We start from the raw sequence: 16,402 nt of genomic DNA, 5'->3' as shown, positions 1-16,402 counted from the left end.
CATCAGCGATATTTGACTTGGACAGTTAAGTTTCCACAGCAGACCATAGCCAAAAATGTGGTGTGTGGGCCTCCAGGTCAGGCTGGGGCAGAGTTTGGTCCCCGGATATGAGTGCTGGGGGGACGCCTTCGGAGACAGTAGGGGGAGCCCCAGGAGGCGGGAGGGCAAGGGGAGGGGACGGCTTCCACCTATCAAGGGAGCCTCCAGGTGGCCGACGGAACCCTGCCTGTAGGAGCGAGATAGGTGGAGTGGCAAAACAGGGTCCGTCGGCTGGGGAGGGCGAGACTCCTAGAGCTGACCCTTCCTGGAAAAGCCCGGCCCTGCAGCTCGGGCAGGGCTCCCGTGGGAGAGAGCCCTTCGACTCCCCGGCGCCCCTCCCTCTGAGTCTGATAAAATTGCTTTAAAATGAAATGACAATACTGACCCTCTCAGGCAGCTTGCACGTTCCCCGGGGCCCGAGGGAGCGGAAAGCGCTACGGAAAGCCTTCTCTGGGCGGGGAGGGTCTGCGTCCCTGCGGGGCTGGTGGGACACGCTGGGACTGCATCTCCGGCACCGCGGCGCGGACCGCAGCGCTGGGAGGCGGAAAACAGCAGCGCCGGCGCCTGGGAACACCAAGGACGCAGGGACCACGCGGTGCCGGCCCAGTTATTGCATCTGGACGGGCTTGAGCCAGGAGAGGCGCTCTGGGGGCGAGCGCGGACCAGCCTTGGCCGTGTTAGTCCCCGGAATCCGCAGCCCTCGATTATGGGTTTCACAAGCTAATTCGTAGCTCTTGTGTTTATGGATTTCGAAATTTGTCTGGAAAGACAGATACCAGAAGAACAAAAAGAGCCCCCTTCTGACTTCTGAGAGGTCACTCTCCCCGCCACACACAGGACTCCCGGGAAAGACAGTGGGATTTAAATGGACTGGATGTAGAGTGGGGTGAGAGAATACAGTCCAAGAAGTGCTGAATTCTGTCCCCTGTTTAAGAAAGCTTATGGGGGTGGAGGAGTAACTTTCATTTAGGATAGCTTGTCTGCCTTTGAGGACATTCCTGAATGTGTGGGGATTTTATGTAATTTTTGGAAGAGAGGCTGCCTGAGAGAACATCCCTCTGAATCATGGAGACAGAGGGGAGTGTGTGCGTGTGTGTGTCTGTGTGTCTGTGTATTCACACAACAATTGGGGCTGTAGCAGAGGATTCTAGGTTTTCTTTAAGCTACCAAATTCTGTGGTTCTGAGCAGCATGTTCATATTAGTGATTCCAAACCAAGAAACTGAAAATAGAAAGGGACAAAGACCAGATCATATAGTAAAAAGAAAACTTGGACCCACAACTTAACCAGCCAAGGCCCTGGTGGACAGTGACCAGCCCAAGAAGCATCCTGCTTTCAGTCAGACTAGCTGGAGTCCAGACTGCCATCTCTAGTTACGGTGACAACCCAGGAGGCTGAACAACTGAACAACTTCCGTAACAATCAGCTAAAATTGGCCAGGCCTTGATTAATAACTGATGGTGTCCCTAATTTTTGTTCCCAATTCCAATTGAGAACCATCCAGAGAAAACCAATATGTACCCCTACGCAACCACACAGGACACCCCACTTACAGTGAACCCACCCCCATGCCAACAAGGCACCCCTGAAGCCCTCTCTTTTTTTCATTATAAATCTCTTCTCCTGTTCCGCCTGCCTTTGAGTCTCTGGCAAACTCAGCTGATGGTGACTCACTGACTCCTTTGCTCTGCTGCTGCTGCTGCTGCTGCTGCTGCTGCTGCTGCTGCTAAGTCGCTTCAGTCGTGTCCGACTCTGTGCGACCCCATAGACGGCAGCCCACCAGGCTCCGCCGTCCCTGGGATTCTCCAGGCAAGAACACTGGAGTGGGTTGCCATTGCCTTCTCCCCTTTGCTCTAGCCTTTGCTTTTCTCATTTGGTTGATCTTCACTTGTTTTCTCAAAGCCTGCAGCTGAAAGGCTGGGACATAGCCATCACTTGGTGTTCTGATCCACCTCCATGAAGTCAATCCTATGCACTTCCCTCCCACTTGTTGGTGGCCAGAGTGTCTTCATCTTGGCCCCAGGTGTGCAACAAGAAAGGATCTTCTCCCAGTAGAAAGCTTGCACCTAATTTCTGGTTTTACTTGGCATAATAACCTGTGGGTATGCATTGGTGGCTCAGATGGTAGAGTCTGGTTCAATCCCTGGGTCAGGAAGGTCCCCTGGAGAAGGAAATGGCAACCCACTCCAGTGTTGTTACTTGGAAAATCCCATGGAGAGAGGAACCTGGCAGACTACAGTCTATGGGGTGGCAAAGAGTCAGACACGACTGAGTGACTTCACGTCACTTTATGCATGGTAGGGGGCTTCCGTGGTGGCACTAGTGGTAAAGAATCTGCTTGCCAATGCAGGAGACATAAGAGATGTGGGTTCAGTCCCTGAGTCGGGAAGATGCCCTGGAGGAGGGCATGACAACCCACTCCAATATTCTTGCCTGGAGAATCCCAGGGACAGTGGAGCCTGGTGGCTACAGTCCATGGTTGCCGGAGTCCAGCTCCAGCAGGTCCAGGGGTTCCCTCAGGAAGGACGGCGTCGGCGATGCGAATGAGCAGACACAGCGAGTCTTAGCGTTTCCAAGTGTCTCCTACTTTATTGTTTTTTTAAGACATCTTTTATATTTTTAGTGGTATATAGAAACAAATGTAAAGTATAGAGTCATACCAATTCAGCTTAAGGGACATACCAATTCAGCTTAAGGGACATACCAATTTAGCTTAATGGGTATATATTAATGGGCCTATCAATTTAGCTCAATGGGCCAACAGTTTCGACCCTCATCGAAGCCGTTTGCATGTCTTTAGTTACAAAAAGCCTCATTTTGTTTACGTCATCCTCTGGCCTGGTGGCTTGCTAACATCTGGTGACTCTCCATTGACAAGGGTCGATCAGTCAGAATACTTTTGTATCAGGCACATCAGGAAAGAATTCATCAACAGGGAGTTTTAAGGTAAAACCTGTTTTTGGTAATTTACTCTACGCCTCGAGCTTAACAGAAAAGAATGTAGTTCCATAAAGTCATAGAACAGCAAGCTGAAGGTCAGCTCTAAGTAAGAATCATCAGTTAAATCAACAATTGTCTTATTATTTGTATTAAAGCTAAACTTCTATTTATATAAATCTCTAACTATTATGCTTTCATTATATACGCTAAATATGTTAAGAGTAAAAACATAGTGAGTAAATATAGATTAAGTAACAGTTTCACAAAGCAATGTTTTTTGTATTTCCTAACAAGCCTGTTTTCCTGCGAAGAGTTTTGTGCCCATAGGGGCTTTTTGTGGGGAGGCTCTCAATGCTGTTTTATTACTAGGGAGCAGTTATGCACATTAGCTCCAAAGGCACAGGTACATTTATTAAACGAACCAATATGTTAGCAAAAGGAATTTAGATCAGCATACTCTATATCCCAGATAATTTTATTCAGGGTGCTACCGTTCAGGGGCCTTGTTGATTGAGGTTTCAGAATGATCTATTTTAGAAGGGAATCAGGAAAGGCCTTTTGCCTAAGTCATAGAAAATAAGAAGAGGTTTATTATAGTAAACATCAGAAAGACAGATATCATTTTTAAGGTGAGCGCTGAGGCAGCTTTCCGAGAATCCCTGAGGCCTGAGAAGCCTTGCTCAATCATTCCTATTCCTCATGACCCTGTCATGGGTGGGATCCCGTGAGCTGGCTCCCGGCACATGGGGTTGCACAGTATTGGCCACAACTGAAGTAACTTGGTACTCATGCATGCATGCATGGTAGGAAACCACATATTGCCTGTTTTGACTTATCATAAGGGATATAATACTTATGGAGATGTAAAAGGCAGCAGAAAAGTTAGTCATCTGTCAACATTTAGTTAGAGGCTCCTGCTGTATGCCAGACGTGGGCGTGAATGCAGGATGAATGACCTTGCTTTGTCCCAACACCATGCTTAGGGTGTTCAGTCTCTAAGGGCTGCCGGTGTATAAACAGCTGTTAGATCTCAGCCTCCCAGCAGCACAGACAGAGGGCGTGGGGGGAGTTGGGGAGTCACTGAAGCCTCCTCCAAGGGAGTGGTGCCTGTGTGAGATCTCAGAAGATGCTCAGGAAGAGTCATGCCGGAGAAGAGTCAGCTTGTGAGAAATGAAGTTTGGCATTCATAAAACCAGTTTCTTTTTCAGTTTGTCTTGCCTTTATTAAGGTTGCAAATAAATACTCCAAACTTGGTGGGCTCAGGAGATGGGGCAGCTCTGTTGTCTGGGGCAGCCTAGGAAAGGGGATTCTTCTCTGTCAGAGTAGACCCTCTCCTGGAGACCCCTGATGAAAGGAGACCAAGAATTCCAGAATTTCTAGATCCTGCCCTGGATGTGAAACCCCAGAGATGGGTTTCAAGGGACTCTGAGGAGCTCTGGTTCTTTATGTGTCAGCCTAGGAAGTGTTTAGTGAGAGGCAAAGTCATGGGGTCGCAAAAAGACGGAAAAGACTGAGCGACTAACACTTTCCACTTTTCAAAATGAAAAATAAGAAGTGACTCATTAGAATAGGATGCATTTTAAGGTTTACAAATGGGTTGGCAGGAGGGTGCTACGCAGAGAACTTAGTGAGCTACAGTTTTATAATCAAAGGAAAATTGGGGTGGGGGAGAGGACTACCTTCTTCCTCATTGTTTTTGAAATAAATTTTTATTGGAATATATTTGCCTTACAATATTATGTTAGCTTCTGCTGCACAGCAAAGTGAATCAGTTATGCATATACATATACCTACTCTTTTGTAGAGTCCCATCCCATTTAGTTCCTCAAGCAGATTGGAAAAGAATAAGAGTCAAGAAGCACTGATTAAGGTGCCAAGGCAAAGAAAATAAAATGTGTCAGGAACCATAAGAATAAGAACTATATCTAGTGATGTGTTACAAGGAGGTGGAATAGTGCTTCCCAAATCCTGGAAAATAAGTCTCTTTCTAGGGGCTGCTTGTACACATTTAGACTCAGGGATCAGGACTGTGAGTCATGGCTCATCACTCAAGGACAGCTTCCCAAGGGAGCTGGAGTGAGCATATCCCCCAAGTAGGCAGCTTGGAGAGGGCCCTGGGCTCAGGACTGGGACCATGCCTGACCTGCCCAGGACTGGTCAGCTTGGGTCCCTCAAGCTGTTTCTGTGTCCTCCCGACCCCTTCTAGCTCCAGGAGCTTCTGATCACTGCTGCCTGGTTGCTGGAATAGCCAGTTGTCCCCCAATTCCCCACTCTCTATTGCTATCAATGCTCCCTTGAATCACGAGGGCACTGGCTGTGTTTCCACTTTCCTGGCTGAGCTCAGCTCCTGCCAAGAATCTGAGTAACCCTCCTTCTCCCCAGTCCTTGTTGGCAGTTTGGATTTCCTGTTTCTCCCTGTCTTTTCCTTGTCGGCTGGGCAGCTGCTGAAAAACAGCCCTGCTTGGAAGAAAGAATTGCAGTAGCAAAGGGACTCTAGAACAGGGCATCTTCCCACCCAGCCATCTTTGCACCCTTTCCCTGAATCACTTCAGATTTTCTTCCAACAGGAAGTGTGTGCTGCCAAAAGTAGTGGTGGCTTGTGCTTCACACTCACAAGGAGGACGCAGGGAGCATGATGATTCTGCTGCCTCAGCAGGAGGTGCACCAGCACCGGTGGATGCCCAGCCTTTGGATAAGGCTCAGGCGACTGCTGGGTTTTCCGTCTAGACAGGAATGTGCATCCCTGGCACAGGAACACAGAGGCCTGTGGGCTGCTGCCTCCACTGGTCAGGGACGTGCGTGGGCTCATGAGTTTGCACACAGCAGGCTATACCGTGGACATCCAACGTACATAGTGTGTGAGGCAGTGTGCTGAGATCCGAATGTGGCCTTGAGCAAGGAAACCTACTTGACCCCTGGTCATTTTACTGCCATCTGAAGATAGATGGTTATACGTATATATATATACATACATACATATATATAGGCTTACCAGGTGGCGCTAGTGGCAAAGAACCCACCTGCTAATGCAGGAGGCATAAGAGAAATGGATCAGGAAGATCCCCTAGAGGAAGGCATACAACCCACTCCAGTATTCTTGCCTGGAGAATCCCATGGACAGAGGAGTCTGTCCATGGCTACAGTCCATGGGGTCACAAACAGTCATATATGATTGAAGCAACTTTGCAGGCCAGCATATATATGTCTCTGTGTGTGTGTGATTTAATTAAAAACAAAACTCCAAAGCAATAGTCCCAACATGCCAGTCCCTGAGTGGTGCCCAGCATTGATGAAGTTTTCATGGGCCTCTGTCAAATCAGACAAAGCAGGACAATAGGAATGCAGAAACAAAATATAATCAAGTTGAGATTATGTCCTCCTTACTTTTTTGTGGTAAAATATTCTTTCTCTAATCAAATGGTGGTGACACTAAATGATATTTTAAAAAAGTTAAATTCTTATTGGCAAAATTAAAAGATAATATGCTGCTTTGTGAAAATGTGGAAACTACTAATGTGACGGGTAAAATTCTATTAGGGGGTAATGTGTTTGGATTTTATACTGTGTGGTTCTTGAGGCCAGGGAATTTTTTTTTTTTTTTTTGAAGCAAGTCTTTACTGGGGCCCCAGCTGCAGGAAAGGGGGAGTGAGAATAAACAACTGCTTCCCTTGCTGCTTGCTCCCTGAGTGTTATCTTGAGTGGAGAGGATTTTCTTTGTGTGACCTATGGCTTTGGGATTCAGAAGTGTCCCAACAGGATGATCCCATGTTTGCCCTTCAAATTTCACAAGTTCCAGGCTAGTGGATATATATATGTATATCAGTGTATGATTTCTGCATCTTATGATGCAGAACTTGGATTCTCTCTTGTAAATGATATCAGTTTTGGATTTTGATTTCTGTGAGGTGACATTTTTTAATTTATTTTTTATTGAAGGATAATTGCTTTACAGAATTTTGTTGTTTTCTGTCAAACCTTAACGTGAATCAACCATAGGTATACATATATCCCCTCCCTTTTTGAACCTCCCTCCCATTTCCCACCCCATTCCACCCATCTAGATTGATACAGAGCCCCTGTTTGAGTTTCCTGAGCCATACAGCAAAATCTCATTGGCTATCAATTTCACATAGGGTAATGTAAGTTTCCATGTTACTCTTTCCATACATCTCACCATCTCTTCCCCTCTCCCCATGCCCATAAGTCTATTCTCTGTCCATAAGTCTATTCTCTATTTCTCTTTCTCTATTGCTCTCCTATAAATAAATTCTTCACTATCATTTTTCTAGATTCCATATATATGTGTTAGAATATGATATTTATCTTTCCAATTCTGACTCACTTCACTCTGTATAATAGGTTCTCCATTGTATATATGTACCACAATTTCTGTATCCTTTCATCTGTAGATGGACATCGAGGTTACTTCCATGCTCTAGCTATTGTAAATAGTGCTACAATGAACAATGGGATATATGTGCCTTTTTAAATTTTGGTTTTCTCAGAGTGTATGCCTAGGAGTGGGATTGCCGGGTCATATGGTGGTTTTATTCCTAGTTTTTAAAGGCATCTCCATACCGTCTTCCATAGTGACTGTGTCAATTTACTTTCCCACCAACAGTGCAAGAGTATTCCCTTTTCTCCACACACTCTCCAGCTTTTATTGTTTGTAGACTTTTTGATGATAGCCATTCTGACTGGTGTGAGGTGATATGTCATTGTAGTTTTGATTCAGCTTTCTCTAATAATGAATGATGGAGAAGGAAATGGCAACCCACTCCAGTACTCCTGCCTGGAAAATTCCATGGATGGAGGGCCCTGGTAGGCGATAGTCCATGGGGTCCAAAGAGTCAGACACGACTTAGTGGCTTCACTTTCTTTCTTTCTATAGTTCCTTTTGGAGAAGGAAATGGCAACCCACTCCAGTGTTCTTACCTGGAGAATCCTATGGACAAAGGGGCCTGGTGGGCTACAGTCTATGGTGTTGCAAAGAGTCAGACACGACTAAGCAACTAACACACACACACACACAATAATGAGTGATGTTGAGCATCTTTTCATGTGTTTGTTAGCCATCTGTATGTCTTCTTTGGAGAAATGTCTGTTTAGGTCTTTTTCCCACTTTTTGATTGGGTTGTTTGTTTTTCTTGCATTGAGTTATATGAGCTGCTTTTATATTTTGGAAATTAATCCTTTGTCAGTTTGCTATTTGCTTTGTCATTTGCTATTATTTTCTCCCATTCTGAGGGTTTTCTTTTCACCTTGCTTATAGTTTCCTTTGCTGTGTAAAAGCTTTTAAGTTTAATTAGGTCCCACTTGTTTACTTTTGTTTTTATTTCCATTACTCTAGGAGGTGGGTCATAGAGGATCTTGCTCTGATTTATGTCATCGAGTGTTCTGCCTATGTTTTCCTCTAAGAGCTTTATAGCCTTTATAGCTTCTGGTCTTACATTTAGGTCTTTAATCCATTTTGAGTTTATCTTTGTGTATGGTGTTAGGAAGAGCTCTAATTTCATTCTTTTACATGTAGCTGTCCAGTTTTCCCAGCATCACTTATTGAAGAGGCTGTCTTTGCCCATTGTATATTCTTGCCTCCTTTGTCAAAAATAAGGTACCCATAGGTGCATGGGTTTATTTATGGGCTTTCTATATTGTTCCATTTGTCCATATTTCTGTTTTAGTGCCAGTAACATACTGTCTTGATGACTGTAGCTTTGTAGTATAATCTGAAGTCAGGAAGCTTGATTTCTCCAGCTCCATTCTTCTCTCTCAAAACTGCTTTGGTTATTCAGGATCTTTTGTGTTTCCATATGAATTGTGAAAATTTTTGTTCTCAATGTCATTGGTAATATTATAGGGATCACATCAAATCTGTAGATTGCATTTGGTAATATAGTCATCTTCACAATATTGATTCTTCCTATCCAGGAACATGGATATCTCTCCATCTGTTTATGTCATCTTTGATTTCTTTCATTGGTGTCTTATAATTTTCTGTGTACAGTCCTTTTGTCTCTTTAGGTAAGTTTATTCCTAGATATTTAATTCTTTTTGTTGCAATGGTAAACTGGATTGATTCCTTGATTTCTCTTTCTGATTTTTCATTGTTAGTATATAGAAATGCAAGTGATTTTTGTGTACTGATTTTGTATCCTGAAACGTTGCTAAATTCACTGATTAGCTCTAGTAATTTTATGATGCTATCTTCAGGGTTTTCTATGCACTGTATCATGTCATCTGCAAACAGTGAGAGTTTTACTTCTTTTGTGATCTGGATTCCTTTTATTTCTTTTTCTTCTCTGATTGCTGTATCTAGGACTTCCAGAACTATGTTGAATAGTAGTGGTGAAAATGGACACCCTTGTCTTGTTCTTGATATTATGGGGAATGCTTTCAGTTTTTCACCACTGAGAATAATGTTTGCTGTAGGCTTATCATATATGGCCTTTATTATGTCGAGGTAGGTTCCTTCTATGCCCATTTTTTGAAGAGTTTTAATCATAAATGGGAGCTGAATTTTGTCAAAGGCTTTTTCTGCATCTATTGAGATTATCATACAGTTTTTATCTTTTAATTTGTTAATATGGTGTATCACATTGATTGATTCATGTATATTGAAGAACCCTTGAATTCCTGGAATAAACCCAACTTGATCATGGTGTATGAGCTTTTTGATGTGCTGCTGAATTCTGTTTGCTAAAATTTTGCTGAAGATTTTTGCATCTATGTTCATCAGTGATATTGGCTTGTGGTTTTCTTTTGTGTGTGTTTGTGTGTGTGTGTGCTGTCTTTGTCTGGTTTTGGTATCAGGGTGATGGTGCCCTTGTAAAATGAATTTGGAAGTGTTCCTTCCTCTGAAATTTTTTGAAAGAGTTTTAAAAAGATAGGCATTAGCTCTTCTCTAAATGTTTGATAAAATTCTCCTGTGAAGCCATCTGGTCCTGAGCCTTTGTTTTCTGGGAGATTTTTGATCACAACTTCAATTTCAGTGCTTGCAATTGGGCTGGTCATAATTTCTATTTCTTCCTGGTTCAGTCTTGGAAGATTGAACTTTTCTAAGAATCTGTCCATTTCTTCCAGATTATCCATTTTATTGCCATATAGTTGTTCATAATAGTCTCTTAAAACCCTTTGTATTTCTGCATTGTCTATTGTAACCTCTCCTTTTTCATTTCTAATTTTGTTGATTTGATTCTTCTCTCTTTTTTTCTTGATGAGTCTGGCTAAAGGCATGTCAATTTTGTTTATCTTCTTAAAGAACCAGCTTTTAGTTTTATTAATATTTACTATTGTTTCTTTCATTTCTTTTTCATTTATTTCTGCTCAGATATTTACGATTTTTTTCCTTCTACTAATTTTGCAGCTTTTGTATTCTTCTTTTTTCCAGTGGTTTTAGGTGAAAAGTTAGATTGTCTATTTGATGTTTTTCTTGTTTCTTGAGGTAGGATTGTATCGCTACAAACTTCCATCTTAGAACTGCTTTTGCAGCATCCCATATGTTTTGAATTGTTGTGTTTTCATTGTCATTTGTTTCTAGAAATTTTTTGATTTCCCTTTTGATTTCTTCAGTAACCTGTTGGTTATTTAGAAATGTGTTGTTTCATCTCCATGTGTTTGTGTTTCTTATAGTTTTTATCTTGTGATTGATATCTAGTCTCATAGCGTTGTGGTCAGAGAAGATGCCTTGATACAATTTCAATTTTCTTAAATTTACTGAGGCTTGATTTGTGACCAAAGATGTGGTCTATCCTGGAGAATGTTCCATGTGCACTTGAAAAGAAGGTGTATTCTTCTGCATTTGGATGGAATGTCCTGAAAATATCAATGAGATCCATCTCATCTAATGTGTCATTTAAGACTTGTGTTTCCTTATTAATTTTGTTTTGATGATCTGTCCATTAGTGTGAGAGGGGTGTTAAAGTCTACTATTACTGTGTTACTGTTGATTTCTCCCTTGATGTATGTTAGTGTTTGCTTTATGTATTGAGATGCTCCTATGGTGGGTGCATAGATATTTACAATTGTTATGTCTTCCGCTTGGATTGATCCCTTGATCATTATGTAGTGTAATCTTTTTTACTTTAAGGTCTATTTTGTCTGCTATGAGGATTGCTACTCCAGCTTTCTTTTGCTTCCCATTTGCATGGGATATATTTTTCCATCCTCTCACTTTCAGTCTATAGGTGTCTTTAGGTCTAAAGTGGGTTTCTTGTAGACAGCATAAATATGGGTCTTGTATTTTTATCCATTCAGCCATCTGTGTCTTTTGGTTGGAGCATTTAATCCATTTATATTTAAATTATTGATATATATGTTCCTATTGCCATTTTCTTAACTGTTTGGTGTTGATTTTGTAGATCTTTTTTCTTCTCTTGTATTTCTTGACTATATAAGTCCCTTTAACATTTGTTGTAAAGCTGGTTTGGTGGTACTGAATTCTCTTAATGTCTGCTCATCTGAAAAGCTTTTTATTTCTCCATCAATTTTGAATGAGATCCTTGCCAGGTACTGTAATCTTGGTTGTAGATTTTTCCTTTCAGTACTTTAAATATATCCTGCCATTCCCTTCTGGCCTGCGCTGAAAGATCAGCTGTTAAGTGTATGGGGTTTCCCTTGTATGTTACTTGTTGCTTCTCTCTTGCTGCTTTTAATATTCTTTCTTTGTGTTTAGTCTTTGTTAGTTTGATTAGTATGGCATGTTTCTCCTTGGGTTTACCCTGTATTGGACTCTTTGTGCCTCTTGAACTTGATTGACTATTTCCTTTTCCATGTTGGGGAAATTTTCAACTATAATCTCTTCAAAAATGTTCTCATACCCTTTCTTTTTCTCTTCTTTTTCTGGGACCCCTTTAATTTGAATGTTGATGCATTTGATATTGTCCCAGAGATCTCTGAGACTATCCTCAGTTCTTTTCATTCTTTTCACTTTATTCTGCTTTTTAGACGTTATTTCCACCATTTTATCTTCCAGCTCACTGATTCATTCTTCTGCTTCAGATATTCTGCTATTGATTCCTTCTAGAGTACTTTTAATTTCAGCAATTGTGTTGTTTGTCTCTATATGTTTATCCTTTAATTCTTCCTTGCATTATGGATCTTGTTGCATCATTTTCCTTAGATTCTGGTAAACCCTCCATTTTTGTAAGGTCTCTTGCCTCGTAACATACATTAAGCTTAACTTATATTAAGACTTGCTTCTCAGAGAGTTTGCTCACCCTGTCTGTGTGGCCCTGGGGGAATCTCCTGACTCTCAGAGCCACCATTTCCAGTCACACAGTTGGGTTAATTGTATCACCTAATGAGTTTATCTTAAAGATTGGATGAGACAGTATATCTGAGAATTCTCTATATATTAAAATTGCTCATAAACAGGAATGCAAACTGATACAACCACTTTGGAAGGCAGTTTGGGGAATTTAAAAAAAAAATAAAACTAGACATCCTCATACTGTACAATCTAGCAATTGTGCTCCTTGGTATTTACTCAAAGGAGCTGAAAACCTATGTCCACACAAAAACCCACAGATGAATGTTTATAAAAGTTTTATTCATAATTTTCCAAAACTTGAAAGCAGCCAAGATGTCCTCCAGTAGATGAAGAGATAAGTAAACTGATGCATGTGTGCGTGCTAAGTTGCTTCAGTCATATCTGACTCTTTGAGACCCTGTGGATGATAGCCCACCAGGCTCCTCTGTCCACGGAATTCTCCAGGCAAGAATACTGCATTTGGTTGCCATACCTTCCTTCAGGCATCTTCCCCACTGAGGGATTGAAACCACATTTCTCACGTCTCCTGCATTGGAAGGCAGGTTCTTTACCAGTAGTGCCACTTGGGAAGCCCCAATACATTCAGATAATGTAATATTATTAGTGCTGAAAACAAATGAGCTATCAAGCTGTGAAAAAGCATGGAGGAGATTTGAATGCATTTTACTAAGTGAAAGAAGCCAATTTGAAAAAACTTTAAATGATTCCAACTCTATGACATTTTGTTAAAGACAGACTATGGAGAGAATAAAAAAGATCAGTGGTGGCCAGGAGTTGTGGGGAGAGATAAACAGGTGGAGCATAGATAATTTTTATGGCAATGAAACTGCTTTGTAAGATACTATGATGGTGGATACATGGAATCATATATTTGTTGAACCCATAGTATGTACACCACAAGAGTAAACCCTAATGTAAACTATGGACTTTGAGTGATAATAATGTGGTATTGTTGGTTCATAGATTGTAGCAAATGGTGGGGGATGTTAGTGGGAAACACTATACATGTGTGTAAGTAGGAGGCATATGTACAGAAATCTCTGTATCTTCCCTTCAGTTACATGGTGAACTTGAAGCTGATCTAAAGAATAATGTCTAAACTTAGAAAACATGCAGTGTTGGTTAATTATCATTGTTTCATCTCCACGATGAGGGATTGAATTCAGGGGCACAGATGTGAGCCAAGAATGGGAGTGGTAGGTGCTGGAACAGTATTCATCACTGGGACTCTGCCCTGCAGGCTCACATGACTCTAGCCCAGGAACAAGATCTACGGCTCAGATTCATTCACCCTCATATTTCACACATGGCACACCTGGACACCTGTCCAGTGTGTTTGACTCTGGAGCAACCCTGGAACCATTCGGCTGTGACCCTTGAATGGCTCATTCATGTTTCTGGGACCATAACTCTACCTACACCAGGGACAAGGCAAATCCTCTTGCATATCCTTCCCGTCCTGGGGTCAGCAGCATCCTGGCAGGAAATGGCCAGCCAGGTTTCTTCTCCCAAGTGGCTCAGCTTAATGTCTCCTGTCTGTAGTTTACACAGACTAATAAATAAATATATAAACCGTATCATCATTAATAACAAATCTACTTTAACTTTTAAAAGTTAAATGAGCCAGAGGGATGGAATGGGGAGGGAGGTGGGAGGGGGGTTCAGGATGGGGAACACATGTAAAGCCAGGGCTGATTCATGTCAATGTATGACAAAAACCACTACAATATTATAAAGCAATTAGCCCCCAACTAAAATAAATAAATTTATTTTTTTAAAAAAGACAAAAAAAAAGAAGAATTTCTTTAAAAAGACCAATATAACAGCAGATAAGAAGGAGATATCAGAAATTCCATATGCACAATGCTAAAATAAAAGCAAATTGACCCAAGTGGATTGAGCTAAGAAATTAAGATGTGGTTCAGTTCAGTCATTCAGTCACGTCTGACTCTTTGTGATGCCACAGACTGCAGCACTCCAGGCTTCCTTGTCCATCACCAACTCCCGGAGCTTGCCCAAACTCATGTCCATCGAGTCAGTGATGCCATCCAACCATCTCACCCTCTGTCACCCCCTTCTCCTCCGGCCGTCAGTCTTTCCCAGCATCAGGGTCTTTTCCAAGGAGTCAGTTCTTCACATTAGGTAACCAAAGTATTGGAGTTTCAGTTTCAGCATCAGTCCTTCCAATGAATATTCAGGACTGATCTCCTTTAGGATGGACTGGTTGGATCTCCTTGCAGTCCAAGGGACTTTAAAGAGTCTTCTCCAACACCACAGTTCAAAAGCATCAATTCTTCGGCACTCAGATTTCTTTATAGTCCAACTCTCACATCTATACATGACTACTGGAAAAACCATAGCTTTGACTAGGGAGTGGGAATTCTAGAAGGACCCATTAGAGCTCTTAAATCAGTGCCCTGTGTGTTTCTATGTGAGTTCTCAGCTCTGTGGAGGAGACTGAAGCTTGCAAGCTCATTTCCAGTCAGCAACCTGGTGGGCTATCCAGACTAAGGGGGATGTGAGGGCACCATACATGAGACAGTGCCAGTGTGGGAATAGCTGAACCTGATAGGAACTAAATGAGCAGTGCTGGAGACATGAGAGTTCTTTCCATGGTCCTAAATTCCACTACATATCCATTACTTGATACACCATTTGGAAAGCACATCACAGAATCTTGCTCCTTTTAAGCCAGGTTTGCACATGCAAACATGTATTTCTGAAGATAGCTGGGGAAAGCAGATATATGGGAGAATTCCAAAAGGTGCTTTTTGCCTGGTCTCTATTGCATATTTTCTTGGCAGCATTGTGAAGACAGTGTGCCACTGGTACAGAAAGTCATTGCTCTTGGACCCTTGGATAGAACTGAACACTGGCATGTATGTGTAGAAGGTGGACGATGTTTCCAGGTGCTCTGAGGATAGCAAACACACTCAACCAAGCCTACATTATATCTTCATAAGGAGGGACACCTTTAAATCTTTCTTTAGGAAATTGGATTCATTTTCTGCTCACATAAAGAATAATTTGAAGAATAACTGAATTACTGAGAACACCAAGATATGGCAATCAGAGAGAAGGAGCCAGTGACTACTTTGAGGACCCAGGGTATATTCCTGAGGCGCATGGGCCTACCACACAATTGCACTCATTGCACATGCTAGCAAGGTCATGTTCAAAATCCTCCATGCTAGATTTCAACAGTATGTGAACTGAGAAATTCCAGATGTTCGAGCTGGATTTAGAAAGGCAGAGGTACCAGAGATCAAATTGCCAACATCTGTTGGATCATCAAAAAAGCAAGAGAATTTCAGAAAAACATCTGCTTCTGCTTCATTGACTATGCTAAAGCCTTTGACTGTGTGGATCACAACAAACTGTGGCATATTCTTAAAAGAGATGAGAATACCAGATTATCTTACCTGCCCTCTGAGAAATCTTTATGAGGTCAAGAAGCAACAGTTAGAACAAAACATGGAACAACACACTGGCTCCAAATTGGGAAAGGAGTATGTCAAGGCTGTATAGTGTCACCCTGTTTATTTAACTTACATGCAGAGTACATCATGCGAAATGCCAGGCTGGATGAAGCACAAGCTGGAATCAAGATTGCTGGGAGAAATAGCAATAACCTCACATATACAGATGACACCACCCTCATGGCAGAAAATGAGGAGAAACTAAAGAACCTCTTGATGAAGGTGAAAGGGAAGAATGAAAAAGTTGGCTTAAAACTCAACATTCAAAAAACAAAGATCATGACATCCTATCCCATCACTTTATGGCTTATAGATGGGGAAACAATAGGAACAGTGAAAGACTACTTTCTTGGGCTCCAAAATCACTGTTGACAATGACTGCAGCCTTGAAATTAAAAGATGCGTGCTCCTTGGAAGAAGAGCTGTGACAAACCTAGACAGTGTATTAACAAGCAGAGACATCACTTTGCTGACAAAGGTCCATCTAGTCAAAGCTATGGTTTTTCCAGTAGTCATGTATGGATGTCAAAGTTGGATCATAAAGAGACCTGAGCCCTGAAAAATTAATGCTTTTGAACTGTGGTGTTCAGTTACATAGAGGAGTATGTGCCATCACAAGCAGATGTGACAGTATTTGAAGCTGTCTCCGGCCCACCACCTGTCGACTTGTGTCATG

The sequence above is a fragment of the Giraffa tippelskirchi genome, chromosome 12, assembly GCF_054371585.1.
Source record: "Giraffa tippelskirchi isolate mGirTip1 chromosome 12, T2T-mGirTip1v1.2.pri, whole genome shotgun sequence".
Classification (NCBI taxonomy): Eukaryota; Metazoa; Chordata; class Mammalia; order Artiodactyla; family Giraffidae; genus Giraffa; species Giraffa tippelskirchi.
This window is presented reverse-complemented; position numbering follows the sequence as displayed.